Below are 15,964 nucleotides of genomic sequence, written 5' to 3' on the forward strand. Positions count from 1 at the left end.
TTAGCCAAAAGGCCGAGAAGCGGAGTAATCCACATTCAACAGTGAAATGATGTGGAGATGCCGGCGTTGGACTGGGGTGAGCACAGTACGAAGTCTTACAACACCAGGTTAAAGTCCAACAGGTTTGTTTCGATGTCACTAGCTTTCGGAGCGCTGCTCCTTCCTCAGGTGAATGAAGAGGTATGCTCCAGAAACATATATATGGACAGATTCAAAGATGCCAGACAATGCTTGGAATGCGAGCATTAGCAGGTGATTAAATCTTTACAGATCCAGAGATGGGGTAACCCCAGGTTTGAGAGGTGTGAATTGTGTCAAGCCAGGACAGTTGGTAGGATTTTGCAGTGAAATGGGTGGTCAATTTTGAATTTGTTTGCTTTCCCCCTTGTGCTTGTAAGATGAGGCCTTTCGTCATCCTTCATCACACCCCGTAGAAGCTGAGTAGCAGCAGCCACTTGACGAAGCGTTTTGTTGTGTGATGAAAGAAATGTGAATAAAGTGTATATTTGTATGTGTTTGAGCTGTTTTTTGACTTTGAAATTCCCCATAAAGGGGTGGTGTGCACCGTTCCTGGAGATACTGCAATACCAGGTCGATGCGTGGAGTGGACGGAGCAAGCCCCTATTCCATCTCCCTGCTCCAAAAATCAATTTAATATATGGTCCCCAGATAAGGGACGTATCAGATATTAAACTGATAAGAACAGATACTACACTTGATCTTAGCCAAAAGGCCGAGAAGCGATGCCGGCGCCGCTCTTGTATTGCCCAAGTCCCATATGCCTTCCCTCTTTTACAGCAGGCTGAGCGCATTCAAAGACTTTTCGATGTAAGTTAAGCACTGACACTTTCACTCTTGGCATATTGCTCCTGGCCTTTCTCATTGGAACAGAAGATTCATTGACAGAACTTGCCTCTTTTCCCCTTTTGCACTCAGACTGCATGACAGTTATGTAGATGACCAGTACGCCACCAGATGGTGACTCTCCCAATCAGATGGGAGAGGGGTGTGCCTATCCTCACCCACGTCACTGTCACAGGCGGCTGCTGCGGAGCAAGCTTTTGAAAACACTTGCAAGTCTTGCCGGTGAGAATGCAGCAGCAGCAACCAACTCGCCTGGTGCCACTCGCCCTGCCTTTTCCCCGTAGCCCTGCAAATATTTTCCCTTCAGATAATAATTCCCTTGTCTTTTGAAAGGCAGGCTTGAAACTGCTCTCAGGCAGTGCATTGCAGATTCTAACCACTCGGGCTGCGCAAAAAGATTTCTCCTCACGTCCAAAGGCTGTATCATGAAAGGCATTCTGCTAGCCCAAGTCTCACTCATGTGATACTGGTTTTGGCTTGTTAAACGAGGCCCTCTTGTTGAAACGTTTGTGTGGAGATGCCGGCGTTGGACTGGGGTGAGCACAGTAAGAAGCACAGCACAGTGTGGCCAAATTCCCCTCCAACTCGATTTTCAAATTTGCTGATGACACCACCGTAGTGGGTCGGATTTCAAACAATGACGAGACAGAGTACAGGAATGAGATAGAGAATCTGGTGAACTGGTGCGACGATAATAATCTCTCCCTCAATGTCGACAAAACGAAGGAGATTGTCATGCACTTCAGGAAGCGTAGTGGAGTACATGCCCCTGTCTACATCAATGGGAACAAAGTAGAAAGGGTCGAGAGCTTCAAGTTTTTAGGTGTACAGATCACCAACAGCCTGTCTGGTCCCCCCATGCCGACACTATAGTTAACAAAGCCCACCAACGACTCTACTTTCTCAGCTACGACCCTCACCAACTTCTACAGATGCACCATAGAAAGCATTCTTATTGGTATGGAGCCTGCTCTGCCCAAGACCGCAGGAAACTACAAAAGGTTGTGAGTGTAGCCCAGTCCATCACGCAAACCAGCCTCCCATCCATTGACTCCCATCAAATCAAGAAGTCTTACAACACCAGGTTAATGTCCAACAGGTTTGTTTCAAATCACTAGCTTTCGGAGCACTGCTCCTTCCTCAGGTGAATGAAGAGGTATGTTCCAGAAACATATATATAGACAAAGTCAAAGATGCAAGACAATGCTTTGAATGCGAGCATTTGCAGGTAATTAAGTCTTTACAGATCCAGAGATAGGGGTAACCCCAAGATAAAGAGGTGTGAATTGTCTCAAGCCAGGACAATTGGCAGAATTTTGCAAGTCCAGGTCAGATGGTGGGGGATGAATGTAATGCGACATGAATCCAAGGTCCCGGTTGAGGCCGTACTCATGTGTGCGGGCCTTGGCTATAAGTTTCTGCTCGGCGATTTTGCGTTGTCGCGCGTCCTGAAGGCCGCCTTGGAGAACGCTTACCCGGAGATCAGAGGCTGAATGCCCTTGACTGCTGAAGTGTTCGCCGACTGGAAGGGAACATTCCTGCCTGGCGATTGTCGCATGATGTCCGTTCATCCGTTGTCGCAGCGTATGCATGGTCTCGCCAATGTACCAAGCTTCGGAACATCCTTTCCTGCAGCGTATGAGGTAGACAACGTTGATCGAATCGCACGAGTATGTACCGCGTACCTGGTGGGTGGTGTTCTCACGTGTAATGGTGGTACCCATGTCGATGATCCGGCAGAGATTGCCATGGCAGGGTTGTGTGGTGTTGTGGTCGCTGTTCTGAAGGCTGGGTAGTTTGCTGCAAACAATGGTTTGTTTGAGGTTGCGTGGTTGTTTGAAGGCAAGTAGTGGGGGTGTGGGGATGACCTTGGCAAGATGTTCATCTTCATTGGTGACCTGTTGAAGGCTGCAAAGAAGATGTCGTAGTTTCTCCGCCCCAGGGAAGTACTGGACGACAAAGGGTACTTTGTCGGTTGTGTCCTGTGTTTGTCTTCTGAGGAGGTCGGTGCGGCGTTTTGCTGTGGCGCGTTGGGACTGTCGATCAGTGAGTCGAGCGCCATATCCCGTTTGTACGAGGGCATCTTTCAGCGTCTGTAGATGATGTCTGTTACGCTCCTCCTTGTCTGAGCAGATCCTGTGTATACGGAGGGCTTGTCCTTAGGGGATGGCTTCTTTAATGTGTTTAGGGTGGAAGCTGGAGAAGTGGAGCATCGTGAGGTTATCCGTGGGCTTGCGGTAAAGCAAAGTGCTGAGGTGACCGTCTTTGATGGAGATGAGTGTGTCCAAGAATGCAACCGATTTTGGAGAGTAGTCCATGGTGAGCCTGATGGTGGGATGGAACTTATTGATGTCATCGTTTCAGTGATTCTTCGCCGTGGGTCCAATGGAAAAAAATGTCATCGATGTATCTGGGGTATAACGTCGGTTGAAGGTCGTGTGCGGTGAGGAAGTCTTGTTCAAACTTGTGCATGAAGATGTTGGCATATTGAGGTGCGGATTTGGTCCCCATGGCTGTTCCGTGTATCTGGATGAAGAACTTGTTGTCGAAGGTGAATTGCCATTGTGATCCAGAATGAAGCGGATGAGTTGCAGAATTGCGTTTGGAGATTGGCAGTTGTCGGTGTTGAGTACTGAGGCTGTTGCAGCAATGCCGTCGTCATGGGGGATGCTGGTCTGGAGTGCCGAGATGTCCATTGTGACGAGGAATGTTCCTGGTTCAATTGGTTCAAGGGTGCTGAGTTTCTGTAGGAAGTCCGTCGTGTCGCGACAGAAGCTGGGCGTTTCTTGTACGATGGGTTTCAAGATGCCCTCCATGTAGCCAGAGAGGTTCTCACACAGGGTCCCATTGCCTGAAACGATAGGACAGCCTGGTGTGTGAGAACCATTGTGTGAGAACAGTCAATGTTTAGGCCATCAGCACCATTATTGGAGATCAGCTCCTGCGAACGGCAGTCTTTGTTCAAAACTGGCTGCAGCAGACAAACTGACTGTTGGCTCAATTGTGTTAGCTTAGCTGGACTGTTTTTGTGATGCAAGGTGTCTTACACTCCAGGACCTTTGAGGTGTTAGCCATTGTTCACTTTTTTTTTAAAAATGTCATTCGGTTTTTAACATAATCGAGCAGATAGATATAAATGGGTACGATATAATTGGGATTACGGAGACATGGCTGCGGGGTTACCAGTGTAGCCATCTGGGATGGCCACTTACAAAGTAAACATGGATACTCGCAAAGACTCAAGGGAAATATGGCCAATACAGGATTCAGGCAAACTCAGAGCCGGAATGTATATTTGCTGACAGAGAACCAGACAGTTTCAAAACCCCTAGCCGATTTGCATTCTCATGACCCATTTCCCCAGGACAAAGGACTGGTACTCAGGTATCAGTTACAATTCCAGACACATCGGTGCCACTCCCTTCACCCAGGAAGCCCAAACGGCCAAGGTCAATGACCGCTCAGGACACGCCCAGCCATCAAGGCACCCGCCCCTTTATTGGTTCAAATCAAAGGCAAATCGTGTCCTGTCTGGCACAATTGCGAGGCACAGAGGAGGTCGTGAGGACGCTCCGCAGACAGCTTGTAGAGAAAGAGGAGAAGAGTGAGGGAAACGTTAGCAAGCATGAAAAGGTTAATGAGCAACTCCGAGAGCAGCTAGCAGCAAAAGACAAGGAGATGGCTGATGTCAAACAGGCACACCAATCTTGTCTAGTTCACCTAAGCAGCTTTCAGACACAATATGATAAGGCCTACCAAGATACATAACGTGCAGTCTTGGTAAGAGAAGAGACGGAACAACAAGTAGAACAGTTAAAGAAGCAATGCACAGACTTAAAGGCAGCTTTACGAGCACTCCACAGTTCCACAACGGAACAAAGGCAGAGTTTGCTAGACCACGCCAAATGCAGGCAGCAAATTGCACGGTTACAGTCACTGTTCTCAGTGCAAAATGGTTTCATAGAACATAGAACAGTACAGCACAGAACGGGCCCTTCGGCCCTCGATGTTGTGCCGAGCATTGTCCGAAACCAAGATCAAGCTATCCCACTCCCTGTCATTCTGGTGTGCTCCATGTGCCTATCCAATAACCGCTTGAAAGTTCCTAAAGTGTCCGACTCCACTATCACAGCAGGCAGTCCATTCCACACCCTAACCACTCTCTGAGTAAAGAACCTACCTCGGACATCCCTTTTATATCTCCCACACTGAATCTTATGCCCCCTTGTAACAGCTACATCCACCGAGGAAATAGTCTCTGAACGCCCACTCTATCTATCCCCCTCATTATCTTATAAACCTTTATTAAGTCGCCTCTCATCCTCTTCCGCTCCAAAGAGAAAAGCCCTAGCACCTTCAACCTTTCCTCAAGAGACTTATCCTGCAAACCAGGCAGCATCCCGGTAAATTTCCTTTGCACCCTTTCCAATGCTTCCACATCCCTCCTATAATGGTGACCAGAACTCCACACAATACTCCAAATGTGGTCTCACCAGGGTCATGTATAGTTGCAGCATAACCCTGCGGCTCTTAAACTCAAGCCCCTGTTAATAAACGCTGACACACTATAAGCCTTCTTCACGACTCTATCCACTTGAGTGGCAACCTTCAGAGATCTGTGGACATGAACCCCAAGATCTCTCTGTTCCTCCACATTCCTCAGAACCCTGCCATTGACCCTGTAATCCGCATTCAAATTTTTTCTACCCAAATGAATCACCTCGCACTTATCAGGGTTAAACTCCATCTGCCATTTTTCGGCCCAGCTCTGCATCCTATCAATGTCTCTTTGCAGCCGACAACAGCCCTCCACCTCATCCACTACTCCACCAATCTTGGTGTCATCAGCAAATTTACTGACCCACCCTTCAGCACCCTCCTCCAAGTCATTGATAAAAATCACAAATAGCAGAGGACCCAGCACTGATCCCTGTGGTACACCGCTGGTAACTGGTCTCCAGTCTGAAAATTTTCCATCCACCACCACCCTCTGTCTTCTATGTGATAGCCAGTTACTTATCTAATTGGCCAAATTTCCCTCTATCCCACACCTCCTTACTTTTTTCATGAGCCGACAATGGGGAACCTTATCAAACGCCTTACTAAAATCCATGTATACGACATCAACTGCTCTACCTTCATCTACACACTTAGTTACCTCCTCAAAGAATTCAATCAAATTTGTGAGGCAAGACCTACCCTTCACGAATCCGTGTTGACTATCCCGGATTAAGCTGCATCTTTCCAAATGGTCATGAATCCTATCCTTCAGCACTTTTTCCATTATCTTCCCCACCACCGAAGTAAGACTAACTGGCCTATAATTACCAGGGTCATTCCTATTCCCTTTCTTGAACAGAGGAACAGCATTCGCCACTCTCCATGCCTCTGGCACTATCCCTGTGGACAGCGAGGACCCAAAGATCAAAGCCAAAGGCTCTGCAATCTCATCCCTTGCCTCCCAAAGAATTCTTGGGTATATCTTTGGCTAACAGGGTTAAGGAAAATCCCAAATCCTTTTATTCGTATATGAGGAGCAAGAGGGTAACTAGAGAAAGGATTGGCCCACTCAAAGACAAAAGAGGGAATTTATGCGTGGAGTCAGAGGAAATGGGTGAGATTCTCAATGAGTACTTTGCATCGGTATTCACCAAGGAGAGAGACATGACGGATGTTGAGGCTTGTGGATATTTAAATACTCTAGGTCAAGTCGGCATAAGGAAGGTGGAAGGTTTGGGTATTCTAAAAGGCATTAAGGTGGACAAGTCCCCAGGTCCGGATGCGATCTATCCCAGGTTACTGAGGGAAGCGAGGGACGAAATAGCTGGGGCCTTAACAGATATCTTTGCAGCATCCTTGGGCATGGGTGAGGTCACGGAGGACTGGAGAATTGCTAATGTTGTCCCAATTATAGACTTGTGAGCTTGACGGCAGTGGTTGGCAAACTGTTGGATACTGAGGGATAGGATCTATTCACATTTGGAAGAAAATAGACTTATCAGTGATAGACAGCATGGTTTTGTGCAGGGAAGGTCATGTCTTACAAACCTAATAGAATTCTTTGAGGAAGTGACAAAGCTAATTGTTGAGGGAAAGGCTGTAGATGTCATATAAATGGACTTCAGTAAGGCGTTTGATAATGTTACCCATGGCAGGTTGATGGAAAAAGTGAAGTCGAATGGGGTTCAGGGTGTACTAGCTAGATGGAAAAAGTATTGGCTGGACAACAGGAGACAGATAGTAGTGGTGGAAGGGAGTGTCTCAAAATGGAGAAAGGTGACGAGCGGTGTTCCACAGGGATCCGTGATCGGACCACTGTTGTTTGTGATATACTTAGATGATCTGGACGAAGGTATAGGTGGTCTGATTAGCAAGTTTGCAGATGATACTAAGATTGGTGAAGTTGCAGATAGCGAGGAGGACTGTCAGAGAATACAGCAAAATATAGATAGATTGGAGAGTTGGGCAGAGAAATGGCAGATGGAGTTCAATCCAGGCAAATGCGAGGTGATGCATTTTGGAAGATGTAATTCAAGAGCGGACTATACGGTCAATGGAAGAGTCCTGGGGAAAATTGATGTACAGAGAGATCTGGGAGTTCAGGTCCATTGTACCCTGAAGGTGGCAACGCAGGTCGATAAAGAGTGGTCAAGAAGGCATACAGCATGCTTGCCTTCATCGGGGTATTGAGTACAAGAGTCGACAGGTCATGTTACAGTTGTATAGGACTTTGGTTAGGCCACATTTGGAATGCTGCATGCAGTTCTGGTCGCCACATTACCAGAAGGATGTGGATGCTTTAGAGAGGGTGCAGAGGGGTTCACCAGGATGTTGCCTGGTATGGAGGGTGTTAGCTATGAAGAAAGGTTGAGTAGAATAGGATTGTTTTCGTTGGAAGGACAGAGGTTGAGGGGGGACCTGATTGAGGTCTACACAATTATGAGAGGTATGGACAGGGTGGATAGCAACAAGCTTTTTCCAAGAGTGAGGGTGTCAATTACAAGGGTTCACGATTTCAAAGTGAGAGGGGGAAAGTTTAAGGGAGATGTGCGTGGAAGGTTTTTTACGCAGAGGGTGGTGGGTGCCTGGAACGCTTTGCCAACGGAGGTGGTAGAGGCAGGCACGACAGCATCATTTAAGATGCATCTAGACAGATATATGAATGGGCGGGGGGCAGCGGGAAGTAGATCCTTGGAAAATAGGCGACAGATTTAGATCAAGGATCTGGATCGGCGCAGGCTGGGAGGGCAGAAGGGCCGGTTCCTGTGCTATAATTTTCTTTGCTCTTTGTTATCCCATCTGGCCCAGGGGGCTTGTCGACCCTCAGGTTTTTCAAAATTGCTCATACATCCTTCCTCAAAACATCTACTTCCTCCAGCCTACCCGCCTGAATCACACTCTCATTCTCAAAAACATGGCCCCTCTCCTTTGTGAACTCTGAAGAAAAGTATTCATTCAACGCCTCTCCTATTTCTTCTGACTCCATGCACAAGTTCCCACTACTGTCCTTGACCGGCCCTACCCTCACTCTGGTCATTCTTTTATTTCTCACATAAGAGTAAAAGCCTTGGGGTTCTCCTTGATCTGACCCGCCAAGGACTTCTCATGCCCCCTCCTAGCTCTCCTAAGCCCTTTTTTCAGGTCATTCCTTGCTACCTGGTAACCCTCAAGCGACCCTACTGAAGCTTGTTTTCTCATCCTTCCATACTCTTCCTTTTTCCTCTTGACAAGACATTCAACCTCTTTTGTGAACCATGGTTCCCTCACACGGCCATTTCCTCCCTGCCTGACAGCGACATGCCTATCAAGGACACGCTGTATTTGTTCCTTGGACAAGCTCCACTTTTCATTTGTGCCTTTCCCTGACAGTTTCTGTTCCCATCTTATGCTCCTTAATTCTTGCCTAATTGCAACATAATTACCCCTCCCCCAATTATAAACCTTGCCCTGCCATATGGCACTATCCCTCTCCATTGCAATAGTGAAAGACACCGAATTGTGGTCACTATCTCCAAAGTGCTCTCTCACAAACAAATCTAACACTTGGCCCGGTTCATTACCCAGTACCAAATCCAATGTGGCCCCCTCTCTTGATGGCCGATCCACATATTGTGTCAGGAATCCCTCCTGCACACACTGTACAAAAACAGCCCCATCCAAACTGTTCGACCTACAGAGGTTCCAATTAATATTTGGAAAGTTAAAGTCACCCATGACAACTACCCTGAGACCTCCACACCTACCCATAATCTGTTTTGCAATTTCTTCCTCCACATCTCTATTACTATTTGGGGGTCTATAGAAAACTCCTAACAATGTGACCGCTCCTTTCCTATTTCTAACTTCGGCCCATATTACCTCAGTAGGCCAATCCCCTTCAAACTGCCTTTCTGCAGCCGTTAAGACATGTTTTATAAGTTCTTATCACATCAGAAATAATTACTTCTACAGAAATAATTTCTGCAGTAAATTATTGCAGAAAATAATTACATTATTTTTCTCTAAAAAAGAAAAAAAGCAATTGGTTTCTACTATTCTATCTCATTGTGTTAGTTCATGTAAATTTTACATTAACGATTTTGCTAATTAATTGGTGGTTGGAAGCATAACCTAACCAGTACAATTTTGAGCATTCTTTCGGTACAGTTTGACGATTGTAGCTCGAGTGAAACTATCTCCACCAGTTTCTGTGATGTAAACGGCTGTTTAGCTGAGTGAGATGGAAACAATGGAAAGAAGCATTGAAGAAATAGAAGAAATTAGCAAAGCAAAGAAAATGGGATCCGGAGACAGTGAGAGCTTTACACAAGGAAGGGAGAAGATGACACATTGAAAACAGATTACATTGAAAACAAAGTGCAAACAAAGCATGATTTTATCTGAGAGTACTGTGTTCTGATAAAGCATTTCATCCCAAATAGCTCCACAGCTCCCCACACCCCAGCAAAAAGCCTGTTTCCAGAGTGTCTGTGAAAAGGCTTTGGAGCTAGGTTGCTCAGGGACTGAAATCGTCTTTATTCATGTCACAACAGGCTGACATTAACACTGTTTTGTGAGGGCCACGAAGAATGTAGCACGAGTTTTAAGGATACAAAGTAATAACATTTATTTACAATAACATATATATATATATACCCTGGCGAATGTCCTCTGGGTGCCTGTAGCCGCAGGGCCCCGGCTGACTTCCCGGTGTCACAGGCATCGCTGTGCCACCCTGTTCTACCCGCTGCCCTTAAGATGCGTCAGTGTCAGGAGGGGAGGATTTGGAAGAACTGGAAACCACCATAGTCTCCTTGGTGGCAGGTCCTGGGCTGGCCTCCAGCGCACCCACCTCCCTGGCGGTGCCCGTGGGCACTGATGGACTCCATGGGATGGTGGGGCAGCTGGAGTGAGCTCCAGAAGCCTCTGAGTCATCTGGTTCTGTCAGTCCTGGCAGCTCCCCATTGTCTACACTATGGTGTCGACGCCCTCAACGATGATCCTCAGTGACTGGACCATGCTCTGCAATGCCTCGATAACGTCCACCTATGTCTGGGGCATGTCCGTCAGCGACTGCGACACGATGTTGAAGTCCCCAATAATAATAATCTAATAATCTTTATTAGTGTCACAAGTAGGCTTACATTAACACTGCAATGAAGTTACTGTGAAAAGCTCCTGCGGTGCCTGTTTGTGTACGCTGACGGAGATTTCAGAATGTCCAATTCACCTAACAAGCACGTCTTTCAACACTTCTGGGAGGAAACCAGAGCACATGGAGGAAGCCCACACAGACACGGGGAGAACATGCAGATTCTGCACAAACAGTGACCCAAGCGGGAATCGAACCTGGGACACTGAAGCTGTGAAGCAACAGCGCTAGCCACTGTGCTACCGTTCCGCCACAGACCAGGTTGTCACAGACTGTGCCATGTCTTGGGCACCCCCACTCAAGACACGAACATTGTCCTCCAGTCTTCCCACTGTGGTCGCCACTCAGACATTGTTGGCCTCGATGCCACGCATTGCTGGCACCAATTCCTGCATCCGAAGGCTTTGGAACTCCTCCAATCAGACTCCTGATTGTCTCGGCTCTGGCCTATCATCCGCATCAGCTCTGGGAGGACCTTGTCTGAAGTTCGGCATTTAACTGGGACCCAGCTTAGTCCTTGAATCAAGAAGATCTCCGACTGCTGTTGTTTGTTCCTGGTGTGCATCCCGAATGGTGCGGTGCTCACCAGATTGTGCCACAGAAGCCAGTCCACTGCTGTCAGCCACCGAGGTGTGTGTGTCTCTGGACTGGTGGAAAGCGGCGGTGAGAGTTGTGATGCCCCCAATGGTGGTCTCCTCAGAGCTCTCCTCTGAGGTGGTCTCTTGGGTGGCAGGGAAGGGGAGGGGTGTAAGGATTCCGGATGGCTCGGCCACATAACATGGAGATCCAGCAAGACAATGGACATGTAATCAGTCAGAGGGAAGGATCATTTTGTCAGACATGAACAAGTCACTTGAAACAGGTCATCTGGGCGAAGGGTCAGTGGATCCTCATCTCTCTGGCGCAGGCAAACCTCGCTGTCGGTGACTGTTCGTTACTCAGTCAAACCTGCGATCTCCAGGGTCCGTTCCTCATCAGAGGTAAGGACTCGAATCTCTGGCATCCTGCTTCACCTCCCCCCCACCCCCCACCCCCCGCCCCCAACCCCCCCTCCCCCCAACCCCCCCCCCCCCCCTCCCCTCCACCCCCCCATTTTGGCCCTCTCCTGCTTATTGAGGACGATCTCCTCCTGCTGGGACAAAGAGAGGGCATTGTGAGCTGCAGGCTTGATGGGTCAGGGGGATCTATACCAGGTGGCATGTATGGGCACCGCACCTGGAAATGAAGGAGTTGTGCTGGTGGGTGCCAGGGGTTTATGACGGACAAGCACGAAAATCAGTTGTGGGGAGGGTGTGAGGTGTCATTTGTGGCAATAATTTTGGAATTTGAGGGGTGGCAGGCAGGACTGATGCCAGGAGAGAGGTGGTAACTTCGCCTCGCAGCTCGGTGGAGTTCATTGGTCTTCTTCGAATATTGGACGATGGACCTCCTGGTCATGAGGCATTGCTGACACTGCTGCTGGTGCTCCGACCCCCTCGGGGTAACAGGGTGCCCAGTGTCGAGAAGCCTGGCAAGTTTGGCATACCCCAAAGTGAGGAGCAGGTGTGAGGACTGCCATGCTTACGTGTTGATTGCGAGAGAGTGGTGAGAGAGCGTTTAAAAGTAGTTCCCCTTGTTAGCGACGAAAAGCTGAGGTGCGAGTCCGGCGAATCAGACGATGAGACAACCAGTAATGGCGAGAAACTCATGTGGGGTCATTGTTGGCACTATGTGCGTTTGAATACGGCCGCGATCTCGCCAGTGCAACCGTCAAGGAACACCCTGCCAAATGCGCCCAAAATGACATTTTCAAATGTTTCCATTGAATCGCGCCCAATGGTTCAGTCGAGATTGAAGGGAGTAGCTAATATTGTATGGAGTTTAGAAGAATGAGCTGTGGTCTCGGGTCCGCTAAGGCTTGTCATAGAGTCATAGATAGAGTCATAGATCGAGTCATAGGTGTTTACAGCATGGAAACAGGCCCATCGACCCAGCTGGTCCATGCCACCCATTTTCTATCACTAAGCTAGTCCCACTTGCCTGCATTTGGCCCATATCCCTCTATACCCACTCTGCCCATGTAACTGTCTAACTGCTTTTTAAAGGACAAATTTGTACCCGCCTCTACCACTGCCTCTGGCAGCCCATTCCAAATGCTCACCACCCTCTGGGTGAAGAAATTCCCCCTCTGGTCTCTTTTGTATCTCTCTCCTCTCACCTTAAACCTATGCCCTCTAGTTCTAGACTCCTCTACCTTTGGGAAAAGATGTTGACTATCTACCTTATCGATGCTCCTCATTATTTTATAGCCCTCTACAAGATCACCCTAAACCCAGCTTATCCAGCCTCTCCTTATAACTCAGACCATCAAGTCCTGGTAGCATCCTTGTAAATCTCTTCTGCACTCTTTCTAGTTTAACAATATCCTTCCTATAATAGAGTGACCAGAACTGAACACAGTGTTCCATGTGTGGTTTTACCAATGTCTTGTACAACCTCAACAAGACGTTCCAACTCCTGTATTCAGTATTCTGAGTGCTTACTTCACCACCCTGTCTACCTGCGGCTCCACCTTCAAGGAGCTATGAACCTGTATTCCCAGAACTCTTTGTTCTGTAACTCTCCCCAGCTCCCTACCATTAACTGAAAAGGTCCTGCCCTGATTTGATCTACCAAAATGCTTCACCTCACATTTATCCAAATTAAACTCCATCTGCCATTCATCGGCCCACAGGCACAATTGGTCAAGAGCCTGTTGCAATCTTATATAACCTTCTTCACCATCCACCAAGCCACTAATCTTGGCGTCATCTGCAAACTTACTAACCATGCCCCCTACATTCTCATCCAAATCATTTATATATACATCATAAATAACAATGGACCCAGCACCGATCCCTGAGGCAGACCGCTGGTCACAGGCCTCCAGTTTGAAAAACAACCCTCCACAACCGCCCTTTGGCTTTGGTCGCCAAGCCAATTTTGTATCCAATTGGCTACCTCGCCCTGGATTCCGTGAGATTAAACCTTTTGCAAAAACCTGTCAAAGGCCTTGCTAAAGTCTGTGCAGACAATGTCGACTGCACTGCCCTCATCTACCTCATTGGTTACCCCTTCAAAAAACTCAATCAAATTTGTGAGCCATGACTTTCCCCTTACAAAGCCATGCTGACTTTCCCTAATTAGCCCTTGCCTGTCTAAATGTCTAGATCCCGTCCCTCAGAATACCTTCTGACGGGCAGCACGGTGGCGCAGTGGTAGCACTGCAGTCTCACGGTGCTGAGGTCCCAGGTTCAATCACAGATCTGGGTTTCTGTCTGTGTGGAGTTTACACATTCTCCCCGTGTTTGCGTGGGTTTCGCCCCCACAACCCAAAGATGTGCAGGGTAGGTGGATTGAACATGCTAAATTGCCCTTAATTGGAAAAAATGAATTGGGTACTCTAAAATTATTTTAAAAAAGAATACCTTCTGACAATTTACCCACTACAGAAGTAAGACTCACCGATCGGTAGATCCCGGGCTTATCCGTACAGCCCTTCTTCAACAACATTTGCTCTGCTTCAATCTTCAGGCACCTCTCCTGTGGCTTGTGCTGGAGAATAAGTGGATGGAAGGAGAGCACAGCACAAAGGATTGGATGGCTGCAGCCAACAGGGTGAGTGAGGTACAGGTGCTGTCACCCCATTTTCTAAAGTGTACAGCTGTCTCAGTGTGGTGGGCTGCATTTCCACATATATCCAACAGGGGTCAGTGTCTGGACACAATGCACAGGAGAAAAATGGTCAGGGCCTGACCTGAATTTTCAGACGAGTGCTCAAAAGCAAATAGTGCTTTGCAGGTGAGAACAGCAACTCTTTTGTGAGGACCATTGGAGAAGGACTGATAAGCTTGGTCACGTACCTATAAAAAGATTTGTACTTTTGACTTTCACAACTCCTCGCTTTAAAGAGGGCAAGTTGTACCTTTCTGTAATACCCTGTAATATTATGTTAAGCTGAACGTGGACATAGACATGTTTTGTAAGTTCTTATCACATCAGAAATAATTTCTGCAGTAAATTATTGCAGAGAATAATTACATTTTCTGCAATTTTAAATCATCTTACTCAGGGACAACTAATTAGAAATTATCACTTTTTCAGGATAAACAAGTTTCAGATACATTACTGAAACACAACCTGTTACCTACTATTCAAATGCATCAAAGAATAGAGAAAAAAAGCAATTGGTTTCTATTATTCTATCTCATTGTGTTAGTTCATGTAAATTTTACATTAACGATTTTGCTAATTAATTGGTGGCGAGAAGAATAACCTAACCAATACAATTTTGAGCATTCTTCCAGTACAATTTGACGATTGTAGCTAGAGTGAAACTATCTCCGCCAGTTTCTGTGATGTAAACGGCTGTTTAGCTGAGTGAGATGGAAACAATGGAAAGAAGCATTGAAGAAATGGAAGACATTAGCAAAGCAAAGAAAATGGGATCCGGAGACATTGAGAGCTTTACACAAGGAAGTGAGAAGATGACACATTGAAAACAGATTACATTGAAAACAAAGACACCCTGTGGATAAGGTCTGCCATTAAAACAGAAAGTGCAGACAAAGCACAATTTGATCTGAGAGCAAAGCACGATTTGATCTGTGTTCTGATAAAGCATTTCATCCCAAATAGCTCCACAGCTCCCCACACCCCAGCAAAAAGCCTGTTTCCAGATTGTCTGTGTAAAGGCTTTGGAGCTAGGTTGCTCAGTGACTGAAATCATCTTTATTCATGTCACAACAGGCTGACATTAACACTGCGATGAAGTTACTGTGAAAAAAGATGGTCCATTAAGATGATCAAAAATAATTTGACCAGGGAAGCACGGTGGTGCAGTGGGTTAGCACTGCGGCCTCACGGCGCCGAGGTCCCAGGATTGATCCCGGCTCTGGGTGGAGTTTGCACATTCGCCCTGTGTTTGCGTGGGTTTCGCGCCCACAACCCAAAAATGTGCAAGCTTGGTGGATTGGCCATGCCAAATTGCCCCTTAATTGGAAAAAATGAATTGGGTACTCTAAATTTTAAAAAAAACATAATGATTTGACTTAATAAAGCTCTAAACTGCAAGTTTTCTTTATTTATTTATTAACTTTAGAGTACCCATTTCTTTTTTTAATATTAGCGTTGGCCAATTGCCCTACCCTGCTCATCTTTTTGCGTTTTGGGGGTAAGACCAGTGCAGACACGGGGAGAACGTGCAAACTCCACGCAGACAGTGACCCGGGTCCGGGATCGAACCCAGGTCCTGGGTGGCGTGAGACTGCAGTGCTGCCCAAAATTACATGTTTTCTATGGCAAGAAGGCCATGAGATCAAGGGCGCAATCTAACGGCCGCGCCAGACTCTAATCCGAGTCAGCCGGTTAGATCCCGGCAAGCCCAAAATCAGGAACTGCGGCGGGCGTCGACAGGTTTCCGATCTAACCGGCCCGCTCCCGTTGGCGAGA

General features: G+C 47.2%; 1 non-coding gene across 1 annotated transcript; it reads right to left on the reverse strand.

Annotated features, from left to right (window-relative positions):
* Positions 1–554: 554 nt before the first annotated feature.
* On the reverse strand, positions 555–745 carry LOC140394614 (U2 spliceosomal RNA). The gene has a single exon (XR_011935931.1). It is a non-coding gene; the product is annotated as a U2 spliceosomal RNA (small nuclear RNA).
* Between the last annotated feature and the right edge of the window lie 15,219 nt (positions 746–15,964).

Source organism: Scyliorhinus torazame, chromosome 17 (genome assembly GCF_047496885.1).
Source record: "Scyliorhinus torazame isolate Kashiwa2021f chromosome 17, sScyTor2.1, whole genome shotgun sequence".
In the NCBI taxonomy this organism is placed as follows: Eukaryota; Metazoa; Chordata; class Chondrichthyes; order Carcharhiniformes; family Scyliorhinidae; genus Scyliorhinus; species Scyliorhinus torazame.